Genomic DNA, 12,566 nt, shown 5'->3' on the forward strand with positions numbered 1-12,566 from the left:
ATAACGTATGATTGTTTCACTTTGCTTATTTTTGGTTTGATGAAATCGTTCTCTTGTCTGTAAAATAAATAAATAAATAAATAGTTAAATCAGAAAAATTAGCAAAACCTAAATAGGTATAATTAATTAACCTTTACTAATGCTAATTAACCTATTATTAATTACTAAATTATTAAAGCCAAGGCGGGTGATAAGTGTTTACTTTTATTACTTACCTTTTGTAACCTGTAGGATATTTCAACTGAATTACTGTTCTGTGTATTGTTTGTCAGTCAATAGTAAAGGGCCAGCTTTTTTTGTATCTAAAATCTGGTCTCCAGTCTAATTTTATATATCTGCCCCCACTCCATTAGAATCTAGAACTGGTCCAGTAGCGTAAGTGTTTTGTTGGAGAACGCAAGTGCTACAAGATGATCATGCTAAATTTCTGGCACTGTCATTGGTCGCAAGACCGTGACAGCGGCTGTCTTCAAACCTCTTTCACTGTATGAAGTAGGACTAGCGTTTAGGAGCCACAGACATCGCCACGATTGGTCATCTTTCATCTGGGACAGCCCAAAATTGCACAACGTGTACCAGTAGGGTTGCCAATTTCAGAAAAGTAAAATACGGGGCAATCATGATTCTTTATAGGGAAATAATGGACACACAAAATATGTGTACAGTACCATATAGTTACAAAGTAAAGATCCGCACACTGGAGAGCTCCCATTCACAAATTTATTTTAAATGTGACGTTTCGGGCCTTTACGGCCCTTCCTCAGACTAATCAGCACCCTGAGATCCAGCACCCGTACTTGACTGGGATGTGCGTGATTTTACTACTCCTTATGCTACAGTACCATATAGTGCATGTTATTTCAGTGTCTGCAGTTAAGTATGTGTATTAAAGGATCTCAGACAAACACTTTTGTTTTGCTTAACCTATTTATGTACAATTAAATTCTAAAAAGTATCATACAAAAAAGTTTTTATATTACACACAAACCATTGTTCAAAATAATAGGATTTATCTGAAATAGAAAGCTTTTGTAACATTATACACTATAGTTCAAAAGTTTTGGGTCAGAAAGAATTAAGGAAATTAAAGTAATAGCCTAGTTTAATTCAGCAAGGATGCATTAAATTAATCAAAAGGGACAGTAAAGACATTTATAATGTTTCAAAAGCTTTCTATTTCAGATAAATCTCTTTTGAACTTTCTATTCATCAAAGAATCCTGAAATAAAAAAAGTTAAACATTGATAATCAGACATTTTTATTGAGCAGCAAATCGCATCAGCATATTATTCACACAGTGGCTTTTCTTGTGTGGCTGGATGGTACACTCATGAACAATAATCACATTGATTTCAGTGCAATTAAGTCTTTTCAATATATTTTCAATGCATCACCTCTAAACCGCTAGACTAAAAAAAAAAAAAGTTGTTAGTGATATGGATGATGATTTAACGGACCAATGTTTCCATTATTTCACAAATGCTCATTTGCACAATGAATGTGATAATCTTCTCAAAATAAACAGAACACATTTCTTCATTAACTGTTGAATTTCACAGCAACACATTCATTTTCTAAACTATTACTTTGACTTTCCAAAAAAGTTCCCCATGTCAAACGATCAAACTTCAAATGAAACCACTTTGTAGAATGAATTGCAGCTTTTGCTTTATCTGAATATCACATTACTTACTTGTAAATGATGGAACTAAATGTGAAACATTTCTTATTTTGACAACTTCAGGCAATACTTTTTCTCATGAGTTCGTAAATGAGATGTTTGGGTGAAACTCTTCTCACATGAAGAGCACTGGTGCGGCTTCTCTCTAGTATGAACTCTCTCATGAGCTTTCAGGTGTCCTGACTGAGAGAATCTCTTTCCACAGTGTGAACACTTGTACGGTTTCTCTCCAGTATGAACTCTCTGGTGTCTTTTTAAGGCACTGGATGTAGAGAAGGTCTTCCCACAGTCAAGGCATATATGAGGTCTCACACCAGTATGAATACTCTGGTGCACTTGTAAATTTTCCAGTAGTGTAAAACCCTTTCCACAAAACGAACAAAAGTGAGGCTTGACACCAGTATGAACTTTAAGGTGTTTTCTTAAGCCTGATGCCAAAACAAATGTTTTATCACACTGATCACAGCTGAATGATCTCACTCCAGTGTGAGTGCGCAGATGATTGTTGAGAAGACTTTTGAATCTGTAACTCTTTCCACACTGAGAGCATGTGAACGGTTTTTCTCCAGTGTGAATTCTCATGTGCACATTTAGGCTTCCTCTCTCAACAAAACTCTTTCCACACTGAATGCATGAATAAGGCCTTTCTCCGGTGTGAAATCTCAAGTGTCTCTTAAGGTCTGATTTATATTTAAACCTCTTTCCACACACAGAGCAGTTGAAAGTCTGTGAAATTACTGTGTTTCCATCTTTATTGGTGCAATTATGAGGTTTTTTGAACCGATGACATTTGTCTTCATTCACTTCCATCAGGTCTAAAATCAACACACGAGAAACAAAAAGAAATCTAGTTTACTACTGAGTCTAGGGCTGTCACGATAACCAAGTCATTTTGTGGGTACTGAAACCAAGTCGGTACTGAAATTTTGAAAATGTGACGATACCAGCATTTCTGTAGTACCGGGTATATTCGGTACCCACTAACAGGCAGCTGCTTTCAGTCGCTTCCGTGTTTATCTAAGCGCCAGACTAACTTTTTTACTAGGAGCACTGTAGCCGATATATACCACAATATATATAGTGTCTGTGTATATTAAACTGCAAAAAGACTATTTAAATATTAACCCTGCATGTTCTGCTTGTCTCTGTGTCAATGAATGGCGCAGAGTTGCGGTTTTATTTTCCACACACACACACACACACACACACAGAAGCACGAGTCACACTTGTGCTGTTTTCAGTCTCTGCTGCCTCACAATATGATGACATGATGAAATTCATCTCCAGAGCGACTCTGAGAGTCACTTCATGAGCATTTTACCGTTTCATTTGAGAAAAACTATCGTCATATCATACACACACAGAAACTCAAAGGTCTTCACGGCAACCCGTCAAAATAAAGGTTCGGTTTAACTTGAAGAAATTGACAGAAATTATTATATTAGGCTACTGTACAGAAGATTTAGATATGTCTCCATGCATTAAAAATACTACTACTAATAATAATAATAATGTGTGCATAGAAGGTTGCTTATTTTTCACTTGTGTGAACAGTGTTTAAACTGCATGTAGCCTTCAATGCTTATATGTATTATTTACTTATGATTACGTCATGAATAATAAAGTCATTAAATTGAATCGAATATTTTTTAAAATTGTAAAATTGTAATGGTATCGGTACCGACTACTTGAATTTTGGTATCATGACATCCAACAGCAAGTAACTGCAGCAACCGCGATATTTGCATGTTTTCTTTTCTATAACTTAAAGGAACACTCCACCGCTTTTTCATATTAAACTTCCCTTAACTAAGTCGAGTTGATACATACCTCTCTCGTCTCTGGCGCGCGGCGACATAATCAATCGCTCTGGCGCGCGGCGACACTTTGATAGCACTTAGCTTAGCCCAGTTCATTCATTAGGATACAAACAGAGATGAAGCTAGAAGCGACCAAACACCTTCACATTTTCCCTATTTAAATACAGTTACACGAGTATAAACGATTGAGTGCACGCACTGAGACGAGAAAGGTAGGCATCAACTCGTCTTAGTTAAGGGAATAATATGAAAAAAAAGGTGGAGTGTTCCTTTAAGACTATAACTTTCTTGTTTTGAAATTTGTGCATGTTTATTGAATGTTAAATAAGTAAATAATGATAACAAGACTGTGTTTATCAAGATGATTTGTACAAAGGCTTCATGCAGATTTGCACTTAAAGGCTTCGTGCAGATTTGCACTTAACAAGCCTAAATAGACAGTGAATGAGAGAGATCGACTGAGCACGTGCGATTACGTGCGTCTGTCTTTGAGGCCAAGTCATATATATTTGAGGGAAAGGTTGCCGTTGTTCAAGGAAAGCGAAATAGGCTATTTGTCGTATTATCCTTTTAACGTTTAAGGGTATTTCCCATGAATGGCTTCAGCGTCAGCGCTGGTCAATGCATTGAATCAATGCCATTGGTCTTTATTAAGTGAAGCACTAGCTTCAGCGTTATCCATTGCTGGACAGCTGAACCTTGAAAAGTGGAGCTCAAAGTTAAAATAATTAACACCTTGTTTCATTACATATATCTTTTAAAGGAGCTTTGTGTAATATATAGAAGGATCTGTTGACAGAACTGCAATATCATATACATATCTATGTTTTCAGTGGTGTATAAAGACCTTACTTAATGAACCGTTATGTTTTTATTAGCCTATCTTATTCGAATGAGCCGTTTCTATCTACATACACAGAGGATCAACTTACAAAAACGCTTACAAATTCCTTTACCGCAACAGTACTAACTGAGTCTACTAGGATCTAGTTTTAGATGTTATTGTTAAATGTCAGTTTTCATCTTAATGTTCCTCATCAGTCATTAAAGAGAATGAAGGAAAACACCAACCTATTTGTTCCTCTGTATCTTCATCTTTTATTCTGCAGGGTTCTTCCTTAATCTCCATCTTTACAATAGTATGTCAGTAGTTTCTCCTGGAGTAATTCCTCCTACTTGCTGCTTCTCCTGTGGGAAGATGGGAATATTCCCAGCATTAAAACTCTCATGAACGGCTGTGGGAGCTTCACTGACTGAAGGAGTGAATTGTGGTCGTTGTTGCTCATTTAGCAGATGATCATCACACTTACAATCACTCTCAATTATCCAGCTTTAAGTGTTTTGAAGAAACAATTCAAATCCTTTAGCTGATTTTTGTGTTGCTCTAACATGATTTACATGCATGAAAAACTCTGTTTATCAGGTTTCATTACATAAAATGAAAACACAAATCATAATCTTCACAAAATGTAATGTGAAAAAAACAGTCAGTAGCGAGTTTACGTTTCACGAGCGTATTGAACAACATCAGTCGGTTCATTTCCGATTCATTTCTGAGTGATTCAATAAATGAACTGACTCGTTTAGTCGTTTGTATTTAGATTTATCCTAATAAATGATAAAATGAACGTACTCACAGTCTGAAAAACAGCAGATTTAGAGCAGAATGAACGGCTGTGTTCCACTTCTCATGTTTATGTTCCCTTCCCTCGCTCACTTCTCTTCTTCTTCTAGACTCGGATGTGTGTCATTGCTTCGGCTGCTCAAGCGCCTCTACTGGCGGAAACCAATCCAACTATCTAGTTTAATCTTCAAAGTTTATACAAGACAACCAAGATAAAAATCTGTTATCTTGTTTTGAGATTATACAAACACAAATTTATCTCCCCAAATATGCTTGATGTTGGTAAAGATTCAAACTTAAAATATATTGCCTAGAGTTTGCAACTGTATAGGCTACCTTCTGGACTCATTCACTGTTGCATGTTACTGATGTTGTTTATTTTATTTGTGAATTCATTTTAAAGTTATAGTACACATGTTATTAATAAAATATGTGAGAGTTATTAAGAGATGATTTAACTTAAAACTCCAGTTCTGTCCGAGCAGATCAATGCAAGTTGTCTGATTTCTCCCAATAAAAATAAAGGCAAGGCAAGGCAAGTTTATTTATAGCACATTTCATACACAACGGTAATTCAAAGTGCTTTACATACTATTAAAAATAATCAGAAGAAATAAGAATATACAAAACAGTTTAAAATAAAGAAACAAGAAAGAACTAAAAATAATTAAAACAGTTTAGAATAAAGAACAGTTTAAAATAAAGAAACGAGAAAGAACTTAAAATAATTAAAACAGTTTAGAATAAAGACTAAAATAAGACACAGTATAAACAGTCGGACAAACAGTGACACAGTGCTCATTCATTAAATGCAAAGTTAAACAGAAGTGTTTTGAGTCTGGATTTGAATGTGACTACTGTAGGAGCACATCTGATCTCCTCTGGAAGCTGGTTCCAGCTGCGGCTGGCATAATAGCTAAAAGCAGACTCTCCTTGCTTAGAGTGAACCCTTGGTATTTCTAGCTGATGTGATCCTAATGATCTGAGTAATCTGTTGGGTTTGTATTCCGTGAGCATATCTGCAATGTATTGAGGTCCTAGGCCATTGAATGATTTATATACTAGTAATAATACTTTAAAATCAATCCTATAAGTAACTGGCAGCCCGTGAAATGACCTGAGAACTGGTGTGATATGATCATATTTTCTGGTTCTGCTAAGAATCCTGGCTGCAGCGTTCTGTATGAGCTGCAAATGTCTTATGGTCTTTTTGGGAAGGCCAGTGAGGAGTCCATTACAATAATCCACCCTGCTGGTGATGAAAGCATGCACTAGTTTTTCTAAGTCTTGACTGGAAACAAAGCATCTAATTCTTGCAATATTTTTCAGATGATAGTATGCTGATTTAGTTATTGCTTTGACATGACTATTGAAACTAAGGTCTGACTCTAAAGACACACCAAGATTCTTGACCTGATTTTTAGTTGTTTGACCTTTAGAGTGAAGGTATGCGTTCACCTTGAGAACTTCATCTTTGTTTCCAAACACAATGATTTCAGTTTTGTCTTTGTTTAACTGTAGAAAGTTTTGGCACATCCAGCTGTTGACTTCATCAATGCATTGGCACAGGGAGTCAATGGGGCTGTAATCGTTAGGCGATAGGGCTAAGTAGAGCTGTGTGTCGTCTGCATAGCTGTGGTAAGAGATTTGGTTCTTTCTCATTATTTGGCTCATTGGGAGCATATACAGGTTGAACAGGAGTGGCGCAAGAATTGAGCCTTGAGGGACTCCGCATGTCATGGATGTCCACTCAGACTTATGATCTCCTATACTCACATAATAACCTCTCCCATCTAAGTATGACCTGAACCATTTTAGAACTGTCCCAGAAAACCCCACCCAGTTTTCCAGCCTGTCAAGAAGTATGTTATGATCGACAGTGTCAAATGCAGCACTGAGGTCGAGTAGAACCAGAACTGATAATTTGCCTGAATCTGTATTTAAGCGAATATCGTTTATTATCTTTATGAGCGCCGTCTCTGTGCTGTGGTGCGATCGGAAGCCAGATTGAAAATTATCAAAGTATCCATTTGAGTTTAAGAATTTGTTCAGCTGGTTGAAGACAACTTTTTCAATGATTTTGCCTGTGAAAGGAAGATTTGAGATCGGTCTATAGTTGCTTAATATAGTCTTATCCAGATTGCTCTTTTTCAGGAGGGGTTTGACAACAGCAGTTTTAAGGGAGTTTGGAAAACTTCCATAGAAAAGTGAGGCATTTACCACTTCTAGGAGATCTGCTTCTAAACAGTCTAACACACTTTTAAAAAAAGATGTGGGAAGTGTGTCAAGGGCGCAGGTTGATGTTTTAAGGTGCTGAACGGTTTCTTTCAGAATTTTGCCATCAATTTCTTCAAAATCAGACATAGTAACTACTTTCTCAGGTTGTAGTCTGATCTGTCTGACCCCAGTGCAACTCAAGGATGTGCTGATCACCTTTCTAATATTATTGATTTTCTCAGAGAAAAAGGTAGCAAACTCACTACACTTGCTGTCGGAGAGCATTTCACTGGGAATCTGGCTTGGGGGATTTGTTAGTCTGTCGACAGTAGCGAAGAGATTTCGAGTATTATTTAGGTTTCTGTTTATGATATTGGAGAAGAAAGTCTGTCTAGCTTTGCCTAGTTCCATATTGAAAGCACGAATGGTGTCTCTATAGATGTTATAGTGGATTACAAGTTTTGTCTTTCGCCACATGCGCTCTGATTTTCTGCATTGTCTTTTCATAATTTGCACTGCTGTTGAGTTTCTCCAAGGTGCTTTTTGTTTACCATTCTTCCTGACTTTCACAGGAGCAATATCATCAATTACATTTTTAACCTTCGAGTTAAAAGAATCAAGGAGAGAATCAACCGAGTCAGCAGATATGCTCGGTCTTAGGGATATGGCCTTCATAAATAGTACACTAGTGTTCTCATTTAGGCATCTCTTCTTGACAGACACAGATCTAACTTCAATGGCAGGAGAGATCAATAAATCAAAGAAAATACAGTAATGATCAGAGAGTGCGACATCCTTAATATCATTCAATGAAATGTTTAGACCCTTACTGATAAGTAAATCTAGAGTGTGTCCCCGATTGTGTGTGGGCCCATGTACATGTTGAATCAGATCAAAAGTTTTTAAAACAGTATTGATTTCTTTTGCCATATTATTTTCTGCATTATCTATGTGAATGTTAAAATCTCCAGCAATAGTGAAACTGTCAAACTCTGAGGAAATTATTGATAACAGTTCTGTAAAGTCTTCAGCAAAGGCTGAAGAGTATTTTGGAGGCCTGTAAATAGTGATAAGTAAAATCCGTGGAGCACCTTTTAACACAATACCCAGATATTCGAAAGACGGGTAATTACCAAATGATATTTGCTTACATTGATAGACATCTTTAAAAAGAGCAGCTACACCCCCACCTCTCCTTCCAGCTCTGGAGACACTCATAAAGGTAAAGTTCGGAGGAGATGTTTCATTGAGGATTGTTGCACTGCAGCTGGCTTCTAGCCAAGTTTCATTTAGAAATATAAAGTCCAGGTTGTATGTGCTTATAAAGTCATTGACTAGAAGTGATTTATTTTTAAGTGAGCGGATGTTTAAAAGTGCTAACTTAACAGTCTTGCTTTTTGTGTCCACAATCTTAGTTTGTCGTGTGATAGGCACCAGATTAGATGGGTTTGCTGTACGGCTTTTAAAGGCCTTAGACTTTCTAACATGTGAATGAACAGATGATACAGGAACACTGGGTTCCCGCTTGTTCTGTAAACATTTGAGAAAGTTACTGTTATCACAGCGGGGACCCGGCACAAATCACTTGGAGCTGGTATCGGTTGATTTTGTAACACCTCGAGCAGACGGTGGAAGTTGTGGGCCCTGGCGTTGTGGAAGGGGCCTTAATGCTCGAGGAGGAGGAAGAGGGGGAGGGGGGAGAGGGCGAGCTGCGCCCATAGACTTTGGTGGTAGTGATGTTTTTCTGGTTGATATCTGGGGGCTTCCAGCGAATTGGGTTCCAGCATACACTAGTTTTTCCATTTTCTCTGAGAAACACATCAATGGGGATGTAGGAGATAGTGATAGCGGTGAGAGTGGCTGTGGTGTTAATGGAGGCTGTAATATGCTGTCTTGGCTTTCCTGGTCGTGTTTGGGTGCTGAATCTGTTGTTACTGGTGGCTGAAATGTACTGTCCTTGCTTCCCTGGTCATTCTTGGGTGCTGAATCTGTTGTTATTGGAGGCTGTAATATGCTGTCCTGGCTTCCCTGGTCATTCTTGGGTGCTGAATCTGTTGTTATTCGAGGCTGTAATATGCTGTCCTTGGGAGCTGAATCTTGTGACATTTCTAATATGTCACAGTCTGACTCTGGTGAGCTCAGTGGGCAGGGCTCAGCTGAAGTTGTGTCCGTGAGCAGAAGTTGTTTTGGCTGCATGATGTTATCATTGTCTTTGTGAGATGTGTCAGCCACATGTCCATTCAAGTCCTGAAGTGAAGTCCTGTGGTCATTCAAACTGTGTCCAGGTGAGTGTGTGCCATTCTGGTTGATTGGATTGGCAGAAGGATGATGAAGGGAGAAAAGGATATTGTCCTTTAGCACTCTTGAACCCAGTTTGTTTGGAAGATGGCCATTTTGTTGAAACAGTGGCCTCTGATTCCAGAAAAGGTTAAAGTTGTCTATGAAGTTCACTCCTTTTATATTACAGGTTTTTTGCAGCCATGAATTAAGCCCAAGCAACCGTGAGAACCTGTTACTTCCTCTTGCTGGGAGTGGTCCACTGATGAATGTTTGTACTTTCAGTCTTTTGAGTGTTTCAAAAAGTTCATTGAAATCCTTCTTAAGCTGTTCTGACTGCTCTTTATGGATATCATTCTTCCCCACATGTATGATGAGTCGATTTGCTGTCTTATGTTTCATCAAAATGTTTTGAATTTCTCTGTTTACGTCAGAGGTTGTTGCTTGTGGAAGGCAGCATGTAGTTGTATCTTTCGAGCTGATATCTCTGATTGTAGAGTCCCCAACTATCAATGTTTTGACCTCGGCTGCGCTCTGAGCTGAGTGCCGCTGTCTGCTTGACCTTGAGCGCCTGTTAGTATCAGAGTGAGCTCCTGGCTGTCTGTGTTCATCCACATTTAACAAATTTGAGCATTCCTCATTCAATAATACTTCAAATCTGTTCTTAAGATGAATAGGTTGTGGAAGACGACCAGTGTTTGTAATCCTTGTAGCTGTGTATGGTGTAGATGAAACTATTTTTGCCTGAGAGAGTCTAATGTCTCTATTTTTGGGTTTTGCCCCAAAAATTTGCCCCCTCTTTGAACCAACGGTTTGTAGGTCGATCGGCTTGTTTCTCTGCACTAGGTATGTTCTGTTGAGGAGCATTAAATTCATGACACTCACCGGCTGTGCGCTGTATTTGTCCTTGATGAAACTCTGTTGTGGGTTCCGTCTGGTTTGATCCTACCATTAGCTTTGTTTCAAGAACTGTAATCCTTTGTAAAAGTTTTTGGCAGTTAGTACAGCAAGTAGAATCAAAAGGACGCATTTTCTCTTATCCTTGTGAATGTTTTCTCTTCCGCCGGAATGTAAGCAGTTCAGTTTTCTCTTCCTCGGAATGTAAGCTTCAGTGAATTCTGAAGGAATGAAACTAATTCTGCTTTTTTATAGTAATCCAAGCGTTCTGAGCACTGTGCTGATTCACTGAAGTTAAAATTAGGTGTTAAAATTAGGTGATAAAATGTAATAATAACGAAAGCGATAGAGCAAAGTGCGGAGCAGTAGGCAAAAGCGTCCGAACAGTAGCAAAGCAGGAAGTAGCATCACAGTCCACAAAAATAAACATCACAGTCCTCAGTCTGATAAACACAGGGAACTTTATCAGTTAAAGGTACACTATATAGCTTTTGGCTCTTAAAGGATTAGTTCACTTTTAAAAAAACTTTTGCTGATAATTTACTCACCCCCATGTCATCCAAGATGTCCAAGTCTTTCTTTCTTCAGTCGAAAAGAAATTAAGGTTTTTGATGAAAACATTTCTCCATATAATGGACTGCAATGGGCCCCAAACGGTTCAAGGTCCCAGTTTCAGTGCAGCTTCAAAGGGCTTTAAACGATACCAGACGGTGAATAAGGGTCTTATCTATAGTGAAACGATCGGTCATTTCAAAAATAAATAAAAAAGTTTAAGTTTTATAAGCACAAATGCTCGCCTTGCTCTGTTCTGTGATGCGCGTTCGTGACATCATGTAATACGCAATTACGTTGAAAAGGTCACGCTTTTCGGTCCTGACGAAAATTTTCTTTTAGGCTTTTTAATATTAAAACACCCAGGATACGCACACGAAATGGGCATTTTAAACGATAAACTGACACAAAGACATTTGAATATGTGTATGTGGTCCTCCTTCCGCACATTTGTAAACACTGACTCGGTACTTCCGTCTACGTCAAGCGTGACCTTTTCAATGTAATTGCGTATTACGTGACGTCACGAACGTGCATCACAGAACAGAGCAAGGCGAGCATTTGTGCTTATAAAACTTCAACTTTTTTATTTATTTTTTAAAAGACCGATCGTTTCGCTAGATAAGACCCTTATTCATCGTCTGGTATCGTTTAACGCCCTTTGAAGCTGCACTGAAACTGTCATTTGGACCATGAACCGTTTGGGGCCCATTGAAGTCCATTATATGGAGAAAAATCCTTAATTGTTTTCATCAAAAACCTTAATTTCTTTTCGACTGAAGACATGGCTGGACTGGCCATCGGGCATACCAGGCATTTGCCCGGTGGGCCGACGTGCTTTTTGGGCCGATATATCTCATACTCATACTTTTTTTTTTTTCTTAACGGCCCTTAAAATTTGTACATCGGCGGCCCATTCGTTTTGTTTTGTTTAATTGGCGGCGCTGGGTTTGTGCCGGTGTAATGCATTGGTCAAAGTCAGTGTTAGGTTTTTTTTCTGACAGACCAGCCCATGAAACATGTAGATCAGCGGCCCATTGGCTCTTTTCTTGATTGACACTGGGCTGGCCCAATCACAACTTTAAACGAGTGAGCGAGCGTGCAGCAGTGTCAGTGTGTATCTGTCAAAATAGATGGAGAAGAAACGCAAGGAATGTGCAGATAAATAGCGTGAAAAAATAGAACCAAGCAGACGCTTTATGTGTCAAAATATATGTTTTCTGACCTTCATCAGCTCCTGTGATGATGATGATAGTGAGGACGGAGGATCAGGAGAGAGATTTAGTTTAGTTTATTTATTTACAGGGGCAATGCACATTAATTAACATAAATGTAAACGTGCCAGAATTAGCCCAAAAGGCTATTTTTCATCTGTAGACCCTTGACAGAATGTTAAAAGGTCACCCTAAAAACAGAGACAGAGCATCACACATATACAGTACATATTATATGAAAAAAAAAAAAAATAATAATAACAACAATAATTATAATAATTAAA

General features: G+C 38.1%; 1 long non-coding RNA gene across 1 annotated transcript; it reads right to left on the reverse strand.

The window, feature by feature from the left end:
* Positions 1–5,285, reverse strand: LOC308706284. The gene is made up of 3 exons (XR_014032016.1): positions 5,139–5,285; positions 4,573–4,689; positions 1–2,496 (listed from the first exon to the last, which is right to left on the reverse strand). It is a non-coding gene; the product is annotated as an uncharacterized lncRNA (long non-coding RNA).
* Between the last annotated feature and the right edge of the window lie 7,281 nt (positions 5,286–12,566).

Source organism: Scardinius erythrophthalmus (genome assembly GCF_964197995.2).
Source record: "Scardinius erythrophthalmus genome assembly, chromosome: 17".
Classification (NCBI taxonomy): domain Eukaryota; kingdom Metazoa; phylum Chordata; class Actinopteri; order Cypriniformes; family Leuciscidae; genus Scardinius; species Scardinius erythrophthalmus.